Source organism: Peromyscus leucopus, chromosome 9 (genome assembly GCF_004664715.2).
Source record: "Peromyscus leucopus breed LL Stock chromosome 9, UCI_PerLeu_2.1, whole genome shotgun sequence".
NCBI classification, from domain to species: Eukaryota; Metazoa; Chordata; class Mammalia; order Rodentia; family Cricetidae; genus Peromyscus; species Peromyscus leucopus.
The window spans coordinates 77,174,751-77,185,248 of NC_051070.1; the positions used below are offsets into that span (position 1 = coordinate 77,174,751).

Here is a 10,498-nt window from a genome sequence, read left to right on the forward strand (position 1 = left end):
GAGCATCGGCCATGCAGTCTTCTCTATGAGCATGTTCAGGAAGGGTGAGTGATTCCCCTCTGTGTCATCTTAGTTCTGTGAAACTCATGCTCGAGAGACATATAGGGCATTTTAAGCTCCCCTTGGGTCCTTGGAAATCAAGATGAACTGACGTTCAAGGGCGTTCTGAAGGTACATACAGAAACAGCTTTGAAGTAGACTTTGGCAAAATAAGAAAGTAAAAGTGTTCCATGATCAGCACTCACCCTATCCTGAGTTCACTCCTCTCTCCAGGATACTCAAAGCTACGGTCTGGTTCTCCAGTGGGCCTCTGGACCTTCTTAGAGTATAGGACTATCCAGTGCTCAGAATGCTCCTCTCAACCACCCTCTGCACCAGATTTTCCCATCACATTGGCTGAAGATCATGTGGTCCAAACTGCAGACAAGTTTGCTTGCCATAGAGGATCTCAGAATAATATGAAAAATTGAAATGGTTCCAGAGAACACTCTAGAAGGTACGCTCTGTGAGGCAAGAGATCTTGTCTGCCCAGGGCATTCCAGAATCCCTAGCGCCTAGCTCAGTGTGTGATACACAGTGGATGCTCTGCAGATGGCTACAGACTACTTACTCTCTCTACCCTTGGCTGCATAAGTTCTTCCGAACTCCAACAAATGGAAAGTCTCCTCTGGACATCTGTGGATAAAGAGTTGGTGAGATGTTTAGGTACCACAGAAATCTTGGCCAAGGATGCCTCAAGCAGCTTCCCAGTTCATTAAAATATTCTTTCCTCTGGCTCATAGCCAAGGCAGAGGCACAAGCAAAGCAGACTATTATTAAATGTGGACATTGTTGCTTTAAAACAGTGATTATCAAAGTCAGTCTCAGGACTAACAGCCTAAGCTCTACTCAGAGATGTGCTGAGCAGTATAAATACTGGACCCCAGAACCAATCTGCTGAATTACACATTGGCTTTGGAGCCTAATAGCTGCTTCCTGAATCTTTTCATTAGTTCTGACACACTAAAGCTTGAGATCTATTGCTACAAAGCATATAGTTGGGCCAATTACTGTGAAGTAGAGAATAATAAATAAATAAATAGATAGATAAATAAATAAATAAATGTCAGTGTTAATTTCCCACTTTTCATGACACCATTTGTAAAAGATATACAATAAATTATTCAGAAGTAATGGAATAGTTTGCCTACAACATACTTTTAAATGGTTCAGATTTATTTAAAAAGTTCTTTGTCATGCATATCTGACTCTTTCACTGCTTAAAAATATTTAAAGATAAAAATTTTAACAATGGCAATGGGGCTATTTTATATATACCAAACTAGGAAGAAAGTCTGATTTGTGTTCACTCCAGCTGCTTTTATGCACTTTAAACGTAGTGCTAATACAAAACTATATATCCCATGTTGTACGGTTAAGTCCAACATGGAAAATGGCTTGTTCTACCAAGAACCATCTGTGTTTATTTTCACGTTGACCCACCCAAAGGTTTTGGACATTTTTTAAAACCACGTTGGTGAATGACACAACCTTCAAATCACATCAGACAGAGCCAACTTGGTTTCTCTGGGACTCTGTATCAGTGGGAAAGCATTTCTGCTGAACAGCATCTGCCTGTTGGTGTGTGGAAAAGGACGATATATAAAATTGAAAGACAGTGTTTTCTAATGACTGATGAGATGACATTCACAGCTCCTTGTTCTCAGTGGCATCTCTAGTTCCCTGGCTGCAACCCCTGCTCTGAATTTTTCTCAAGTAGATTCTTCGTAAATCTTTCCATTACATGGGACTGAAATCCAGCAAAGAACAAAATACAGCTTGAGACTAGTACATACACTGGATTAGATTCAAGTATTCAAGGCTTTATCTAGCAGGAAGAATCCTTCTAGAGTTAGAGAGGAAGTGAATCAGGCCTGTAGACCTTGGCTAACTAACTTAGATGATTCGTAAACATGGGTGGCTGTTGGTTGTCTGCTTTGAAGCCATTGTTCAATTTCTAAATAGCCAGTTCCATTTTCCTTGGGTGATGGCAACATATTTGTTCAGGAGTGTTTATGACTGGAAGATTCCCTTCCAACTACCAAGTGTTTTTTTCCCAATCATAGTCCGTCGGAAGAACTCAATCTCATTGGTTATGTCACAAAGGAAGAAGAGCACATTTGCTTTAATGGAGTTTATTTGGAGCATCCTGCCGCTAATGTGAGCACACAGATTGGGCAAGTTCCACCAGCATAACTTTAAAACTATTTGTACTCAATTAAATGTTTATTTAAAATTTTTTCTTTTGCTTTTTGGTGCTGTAAATGTATTGTTCATTTTTCGCATACCAGGCACTGTTGTTTAGTCTCAAGGGCATTACTCGTTACAAATTTAACAACTGTGACATATTAAAAACAACATTTAGGGAAGAAATTAGGTTTGGGAGGATGTGACCAGATGTTTCTGTGGTGTTTCACCAAAATGTCACTTAAATGCCAGCAAGATTTTAGAAGGAAATTTCCCCCCAAAGTCTCTTTAGCCATCTAACTGACCCCAGAATCCATTGCTTACGGAGTTTCATTAGGAAACCACTTGATTTTCATTTTAATCACAGTTTTCTTGAGGGTATGTGAATTCTTCTCTATGTCAGCTTTCTTTTACAAATTTACTACAACAATTGACAAAACTGTGACAAATTTAATGCCTTTGTGACCCGAGTTTTGGCTGAAGTGGGGTTCTCATACCTGTCTCCCACGGCTGCTACGAAAATTAAGTAAGAGACTATATGAGACAATCTCAGCTAAGGATGACACTTCAAATAGTGTCATTACTATTACAGAGAGTGCTGTTTGTTGACTGACTTGATTGGGTTCCAATCCTCCCTCAAACAAACAAACAAACAAACAAACAAACAAACAAACAAAACCACTAAATGTCCTAGTGCTCCTTGGCTTAGAAGAAAAGCATTCTTCCTTGAAGCTTCTCCAGGAGTTGGTGTCTGATTGAGATTGTCAGTTCACGCTAGACGAAAAACAAGTCTGCCTAAAGACAACTATGAGATAGGGCCATTCCTATGTTCAGGGAAGTTAGGTTAGACATCTCAGAGAGGACCCTGAAATCTAGAGAGGAGCTAGAAAGAAGCCGGAAGTTAAGAACAAAAGGGGTAGAGAGTGGACCCCTGGTGGGGGACCCCAGCTCCTGTGGGGAGTCTGTGGGTACCTGGGAGTCAGAAGAGGAGAAGACCAAGACCCTGGAGTTTTCACAATGTGGTTCACATTCAACAACACACAAAAACATGAAAGCAGAGTAAACGCTTGTACCATGGAGGTTTTTCAAGGAAAAGGGGATAAGCTGGATCCAAAAATATTACGCAGGGTGGAGACATTCCAAGCATGCCATTCCATGCCGGTGCCAATGGAATGTGGGGACAGCAAAGGAACAATGGTCAAGGCTGGGGAGACTGAGAGGTCTGGGGAAATTCTGAATACAAAAAACAAGTGGTGAAGAGTGTCCACTGCCCCCCCCCCAGGTTTCCCCTTATCAGCTACAGATTCCAAGATGTAGTGCTAAGTGATTATAGCTGTGTTTTGCACACGTACACATGCACGCACATACACACGCTGAACCAGAAGGAGATATTGGGCAAATGGTTTGTTAACGTTTCAATCCTGAACTCAAAATAATACTTTGGTCTCTTTCCATTTTCCTGGATTCCAGGTGGGGTAAGCCTCCATAAAGAAAGTTTGTCCATTTTGAAAAATAAATACAAACAGCTTTCCCAGTTAATCTAGAAGCTCCTGAACATGGAGGGACACAGTCTTCCACACATTTCCTTATCCTGGGAATGCTATCGTCATGGTTGTTGTTTTGACCCCATCCACAGTTGTGATCCTTTGAAACATGAGAGGATTTTTGATTTTGAAAGCCTCCCTGTGACTCCCAAGAACTCTGTTGGCTCACAGTTCATGCGAATTGGCTGCATCTGCTTTCTGTTTATGGGAATCCAGCTTCACTCTTTTTGGTAGATAAACTGAGGAAATGAGAGAAACATGGCTCTCCAAAAATGATATTTTTTGGAGGCTTTTTCAATAAAAATTTTAGCTAAGTAATTTTGGAAAAAAAAAACCACATTGTATAAATTTCACTAAGAGGCATTTGTCTCTTTTTCTTTGGGCAATGTATTTAACCAAAGAAGAACAATTCAGTTGCCTGGAGCTAGAATGACTCAGTGTTTCTCCAAGGTGGGGTTCAGTGCACCTGAATCACAGTCACCTGGAGACTGAAAACTTTAGATTCCTGGGCTCTGCTCCAGCCCTGTGAGTCAGGATCCTCCGGACAGCAATGAGGAAGGTGTATGTTTAAATGAGTTTGGCAGGTGATTCATATGTTTTTGTATGTAAGGGAACATGGATCTTCAAAACAGAAATCAGTGTTTGATCTTGAATGAAACATCTATCTCCCCCACCTCCATGTTGCAGGGAACGTCAGTGGAAGAGAGGGTGGGAAGAACGTAAAAGCTAAGGACAGGGAGGAGTGCTAGGAGACATCTTCTGGATGTGACAGAGCCATTGCAGGCATGGATTCTCACAGAAGCCATGGGTACCTGCACAAGACCTGCTGAAGTCTAAGTCTCATGGCCAAGAGAAGAGACTCATGAGGACCCCAGCCCTCCCTGAGGAGCCATGGGCAGTCAGAAATAGTTACTGGGAGAGGAGAGTTGTATTCCTCAGTGATGTAGCTAGAGTAAGTTGCCTTCACTCAAGAAAATAGCCCTGTACTCATGCTCATGCAAACAATTGTAATAAAATACAGTGGTGTGGACGCACACAGAGACATGAAAGTAAGAGGGGCTTTTTGGGGAGACAGGGTTTCTGTGGGAGCATGAGAGCTAGAAGAGAGGATGTGGGTGGACAAAATATATACAACATATATACAATGTAATATAATACATGGTAATATATAATAATATATAATATAGAAATATATAATATAATCATATATATTAATGTATGTAATTGTTGAAGGATAAGTAATAAAATAAAAATCAGCTACCAAAAACAAAAATGCCTTCACTCAGGAGCCCCCCTCACTCTGACGAAAGGGTCAGAGTCAAGGTGTCTTTGGAAAAAAGAAGCCCAATTTGAACCCAATGAACTTGATTCTCCATCTTCTCAATGTTTCTACTTTTGTTTGCTCAATCACGCAGCTTCCTTTACACGGTACAGCACTGGAATCGAGGACCTACCCTGAAACAGTTAACTGTGGCTCCTCGGTGCTGATTAATGCTCGGTGACCATGAGTGGCATTTTAAAGAGAGACAGAGACACTAGCCACAGAGCTACGCGACAGCTTTGGGATGTTGGGTAGATCTGTGTCTCTGATGGTACTTTCCCAGGGTAGTGGTTCTTGACCTTAATTGCATGGCAGAACCTCATGGATTTAAAACTCCTCCATCCCAGACTACACTTCAGACCAAAGTCATTACAACCTGGAAGATCAGATGCAGGCATCTGAGCTGTGTAAATCTCCCTGCGGATTCCAGTGCACAGTCAAGGCCATGGCTTCTGTCCTAGGGCATCTGGAGAAAGTGCAGTCATCGTAACATCTGTGGGGATCATCAGTATTTTTCTCTGCTGACAGAACTCTTTATTTCCTATGTTTAAGGCTATATGAGTAGTTTAGGAGGCCTTTCTGGTTAAAACGTGTTTCAGAGAGAGAATTTGAACATTTCTTTAGTGTTTAGCCACCACTGTCAGAGCCTAGTCTGCTGCTGTGAACCATGACTGGCATTTTAAGCCTTCATCTATAGACTTATACCAGTGTGTTCTGCCCCTGCCTGGCCTTGAAATACATGACACCAGCACTTCCTTTTGTCTGTCTCAAGATGATGTACGAAATTTATCAGTCTTCAGCTCTTTTCTGCATTCTCAAGAGCCAGTAACAGATCTCCAGTGAGCTGAAACAGGGTAAGTTGTTTTAAACCAGTGACTGCTTAATAAATTTGCACCGGACAGCTCCTACAGCCAATTTCCCAGGGTATCAGAGCAACACGGCAAGAAAAATTATTTCCATTAAACACCACAAAAATGTCTTTCCTGTGATACTTCACTAGGAGGGAGACATGTGCAGGAGTCTCAGTCACAAAACAGGAAAGCAATGTTTGAAAGCTAAATTAAAAAGTAAAGCATAGTTAAGATTTTATTGAGCTTAAACTCCACTCCTACCCTCTAAACATATAAATCTGTTCTGTGCTCTATGTCTCCCACTCAGATGGGTGATAAATTTCGGACGCTGGACTCTTATGTCTCTAAAAATAACGTTTACCTAAAGTGAAGTGCAACATCTGGGCCCACTGGGAGAGCGTGGCGTGGCCTTGCAGTTAATTGTTTGTGTGGACAGGTTAGGGTTCCCAGTGTTGAAAACGACAGCTCTTGTTTCTCTTGGCCTCACCCACCACAGGTGAGGAGGGCTATCACACGGACTTTCCCAGAGGTCTGCTCCTTCATGCAGAATGTCACCATCAATGCCATGACATCGAGGAGATGGAGTCTTTCCAACGCATCACTTGGGCTGAGGGACCCTCGGTCCCCAGAGACACCTTGGCTCCTGTGGTTGAGAGGGGTTAAAGAGGTACCCTTCCACATCCCAGTGTTTCACAGTGAGTGCCGTCAGGACTGCCCCATGGGTCTGTGACACTCGCAGAGGAGGCCTTCAGGGTGACTCTCCATCAGAAGGGGTTGCATGCACATCACGGTGGGCATTGAGATGGCTCACGTGTTAGGATTCTATGGGTCGTCAAAGGAGGAACGGTAGCAAGGTTGATCATGGTGAGAACTCTTTCCAACACTCCCCTCCGCATCCCAAAACAGCTAATACCATGGAAAAAGAAGCCTTCTGAAGGAATGTGAAAGCAAGCAGCTGTCCAGGGCCATCCTGGGAAATGATAGTCTTTCTTTCCGTTCTTTTTATTTTTTATTTTTTGAGGGGGATGGTAAAGGATAACATCGCAGTCAGTCCTGAAATAAATCTTTAACATCTCTAGATCTTTGTATAAATTTGAGTCTAAACATTTTTATCCACAATATAAATTTTTCCAGGCACCGACTCAAGACCTGGGAGTTATCCCTTCTCGTTTTGCCCTCTTTCCAGACCAAACTCTGTTTGTTAGTCCTTCTCTCCTGCTCTCTTGACCTCACTGTAAGACCTGATTGCCTCATGCCGGTCTATGCTAAAAGATTCCTTACTCATCCTTGGACCGCAATCTTTCAGAATTAAAGGTCACTAATACCCCTCACCAAGGCAGCCTTTTTGGTTTGCTCTTGGGCACAAATGGCTTCTCTGTCTAACCTTTCTGTGGCTCTTCTAGCGATTCCTCAGTAAGATGGCAGCAACTGATCCAGGTGGTCAAGGTCTTGGCAGTTTGATTCCAGATCGTACCCTGGTCCTCTGTGGCTCCCATGCTCTGGCCACACAGCTCATCTGCACTGCTGGTCCTTAACCTTCACTTCTCCCCTCCTCGCCAAGGCATAGACCAATCTCTCCACCTGGACCACCACTTCTTCCTGTCTCTCCTGGAGATTAAGTCCTTACTTGTTCCCCAAAAAACCCAGCTCACAAATCTCCCTTTCTTTCATGAAGCCACCTTAGCCTCCCCATGGCTGGGCACTTGGTGAGGCCTGCTCTTCACGCCATCCCAGGGACTGTGTTGTGTAGAGGCTTTGAAGGCCAATTTAGTTCGTCCACTGACGGCGATTTCCAGGAGTGTGCCTCACCCTCGGGTCCTTCACCTTCGATGTGTTGGACCAGTGAATGACTGAATGAAAGAATAAAGGTGGGTGCCACAGAGCCTGGAGTTGTGATGCACACCTGTAGTCCAAGTCCCTGTGAAACGGAGGTGGAAATATCGTGAATATAGGCCCAGTCTAGGGTAGCTAAAAAATGCTGTCTTCAAAATAAAAACAACAACAATGAATTGAGCCAGAGCGGCTTTCTTCTATTCCAGTCTTCAAAGCAGGATATTGCACACAGGGAACGGAGGCTGGAGAGTCCCTGGTCTAACTTGAGAACAACTGCTAGTTCTAAAAATGTGGATTTGTGGTAAGGAGAACCTGGCGCCTTTGAGAGAAGGTCAGTTTTAAGGATCATCTATGTGTTAGAGACTTATCTGAATAAATGGATCCTCCCTCGCCTCTGGAATTTCTATGATAGAAAGGGTCAGAGGGATTTATTGTAGTCATAAAACATGTATTTTAGTATGCTAACCAAAGATTGCAAAACTCTGAAAGCATGAGGCTCAAAGCTGGCAAGTATGTGGTGTGAGCGGCCCTGGAGCTGTCTGAGGGGATGGCCACTGGTGTGTGTTTGCTCTGGCATCCTGGCAACAGGGTGTGAGCAGCTTCGGGGTTCACGTACTGAAAGGTAAAAGACAGCTTGAAAAAGAAATGCTTCACTGCATTGAAATGGGACAAGGAGTTCCCAATCCTGGCCAGTTAGTTGGTATCACAAGAAGGCCACTGTTAATACTGGGGAACAAAAGCTAATTTGTGTTATTCTCAAATTATTCTTATAAGCAGAAGCTATGAACCAATATGAACCATCACATTTAGACAGAACAGGGACACGTCTCTACAAGGGGGGGACAAGGGTCTTGTTGCCCTGGTTTGCCACCTAATCCCCCCTTACCTTGACTATATGAATAGGAACAGACTGGAAAATCCGTTCCAGGGTTGGCAGCTGAAAGTAAGTTGACTGAGCCAGCCCACTCCCTGACCTTTTCTTTAATACTCCGTGTTTATATCAAAACCTGTTAATGATTGCCCATCTTGTCTCCTGGTCTCACTGTTTAGCTATCCTTAGCTTTTTAATTTGTAGTAAGAGAGTAAGTATAATTCTTTCCGGCCCATGGGATTATAATGAAGATTAAATAACAAATGTGCAAACGTATAATTGAAAGGTGTTTGTGGGCTGGGAGATAGCTCAGTAGCAGAATGTTGTCTGGCGTGAGGGAGGTCTTCTTCTGCCTGCTGGTCTTGCATGGCTAGAAAACAAAGAAAACCATAATGGCAACATCCTTGCTTGGAATATGCTGACGTATCCCCTGCAGAATCATTTGTCAAGCCTGGAGATCATGGTGTAGTTGAAGTTTTCCTGTGTCCCACCTGGCCTGTGATCAGGACAAATCTCTCTCACCTGCCAGTCCTGCAGCCGCTTGGACCCAAGTAAACACATAGAGGCTTATATTAATTAAACTGTATGGCCCAATAGCTCAGGCATCTTGCTAGCTAGATCTTACATCTTAAATTAACCCATTTCTATTAATCTATAAGTTGCTTGTGACTTACTGGTACTTTTACATCTCAGTCTTCCTCTTCCCAGAATTCTTCTCTCTCTTTGTCTCGCCTATACTTCCTGCCTGGCTACTGGCCAATCAGCACTTTATTTATTAACCAATCAGAGCAACACATTCACAGCATACAGAGTGGTATCCACAGCATTCTGGTTTAGGAAGTTGGCCTTAGCTGGAAAAACCAGGTAACCAGGGGCAGGTCCTTGTGGTATCTTGCCCTTGGTTTGTTCATATTTGTGTTTTCTCCTCCCTTCTTTCCCTCCCTTCTTCCCTCCCTTCCTCCCCTCTCTGTCTACCAGGAGGCAACAGTTCTCTTCTTCTACTGCCATGATCTCAAGTACATGGTATCAAGGGACCATAACCTGAGCCCTCTGTCATTAGGAGCTAAAACAAATCTTTCCTTTTAAAATGTCATTGATGTGAGATACATTGTCACAGTCACAGGATGAGGAAACCAACACAAACACCAAAAACATCATGTGTGTTTGTAGCTTCTAAAATGCTGACAGTGTATGCTGCATGTATTGGTGAAGTTATTCAGGTAAACCACTGGTTACCTACCTTCTGGCTTGTATTTCAATCTTTAATTTATGCTGTCTTCAATGCAAATTTGGCTAGACAGGTATGTGTATAGATGCACATGTAAATCTGTCTAAAACATACATTATTTTATCAACAATCACATTTTATTAAATAACAAGCAAGTTAGATGTGAACCCAAACTAGACCAAGCTGAACGGATCTTACAGATAGTGTTCACGTGGTTGTAAAGACAGCTATATTCTCTCAACACTGAGAATATGGCCATTAGTTCAGGGGACCCATGCTGTTCCACAGCTATTTGGCTTCCACAGTAATGATTACTATGTTGCTGACCTCACTACATCTTTTAGTACGGAGTTTTGATTTCTAGTCTGGATATGTTCTTTTTAAGACCTTTAAGATCTCACAAATAGGCAAATAGGTTGACTGACAGTTGTCCCGTTCCTGCTTTAATGGCCTGTTCCAGTCACTCATCTTGTTGTTGGATTTGCTCATCCATTCATCCAGTGGGTCTTTACTTGGCTGACCATGCACTGAAAGTATCACTTGCAGACTGGCAGGCACCCCCCTCATACCACGCAGCTCTATCGGCTGGAGTTAGAGCAGTATTTTATTTTTTCATAAATTTTT

General features: G+C 42.8%; 1 long non-coding RNA gene across 1 annotated transcript; it reads left to right on the forward strand.

Moving 5' to 3' along the window:
* Positions 1 to 553: 553 nt before the first annotated feature.
* On the forward strand, positions 554 to 2,278 carry LOC119088588. Its single transcript, XR_005092255.1, has 2 exons — positions 554 to 692; positions 2,106 to 2,278. It is a non-coding gene; the product is annotated as an uncharacterized LOC119088588 (long non-coding RNA).
* Positions 2,279 to 10,498: the final 8,220 nt, after the last annotated feature.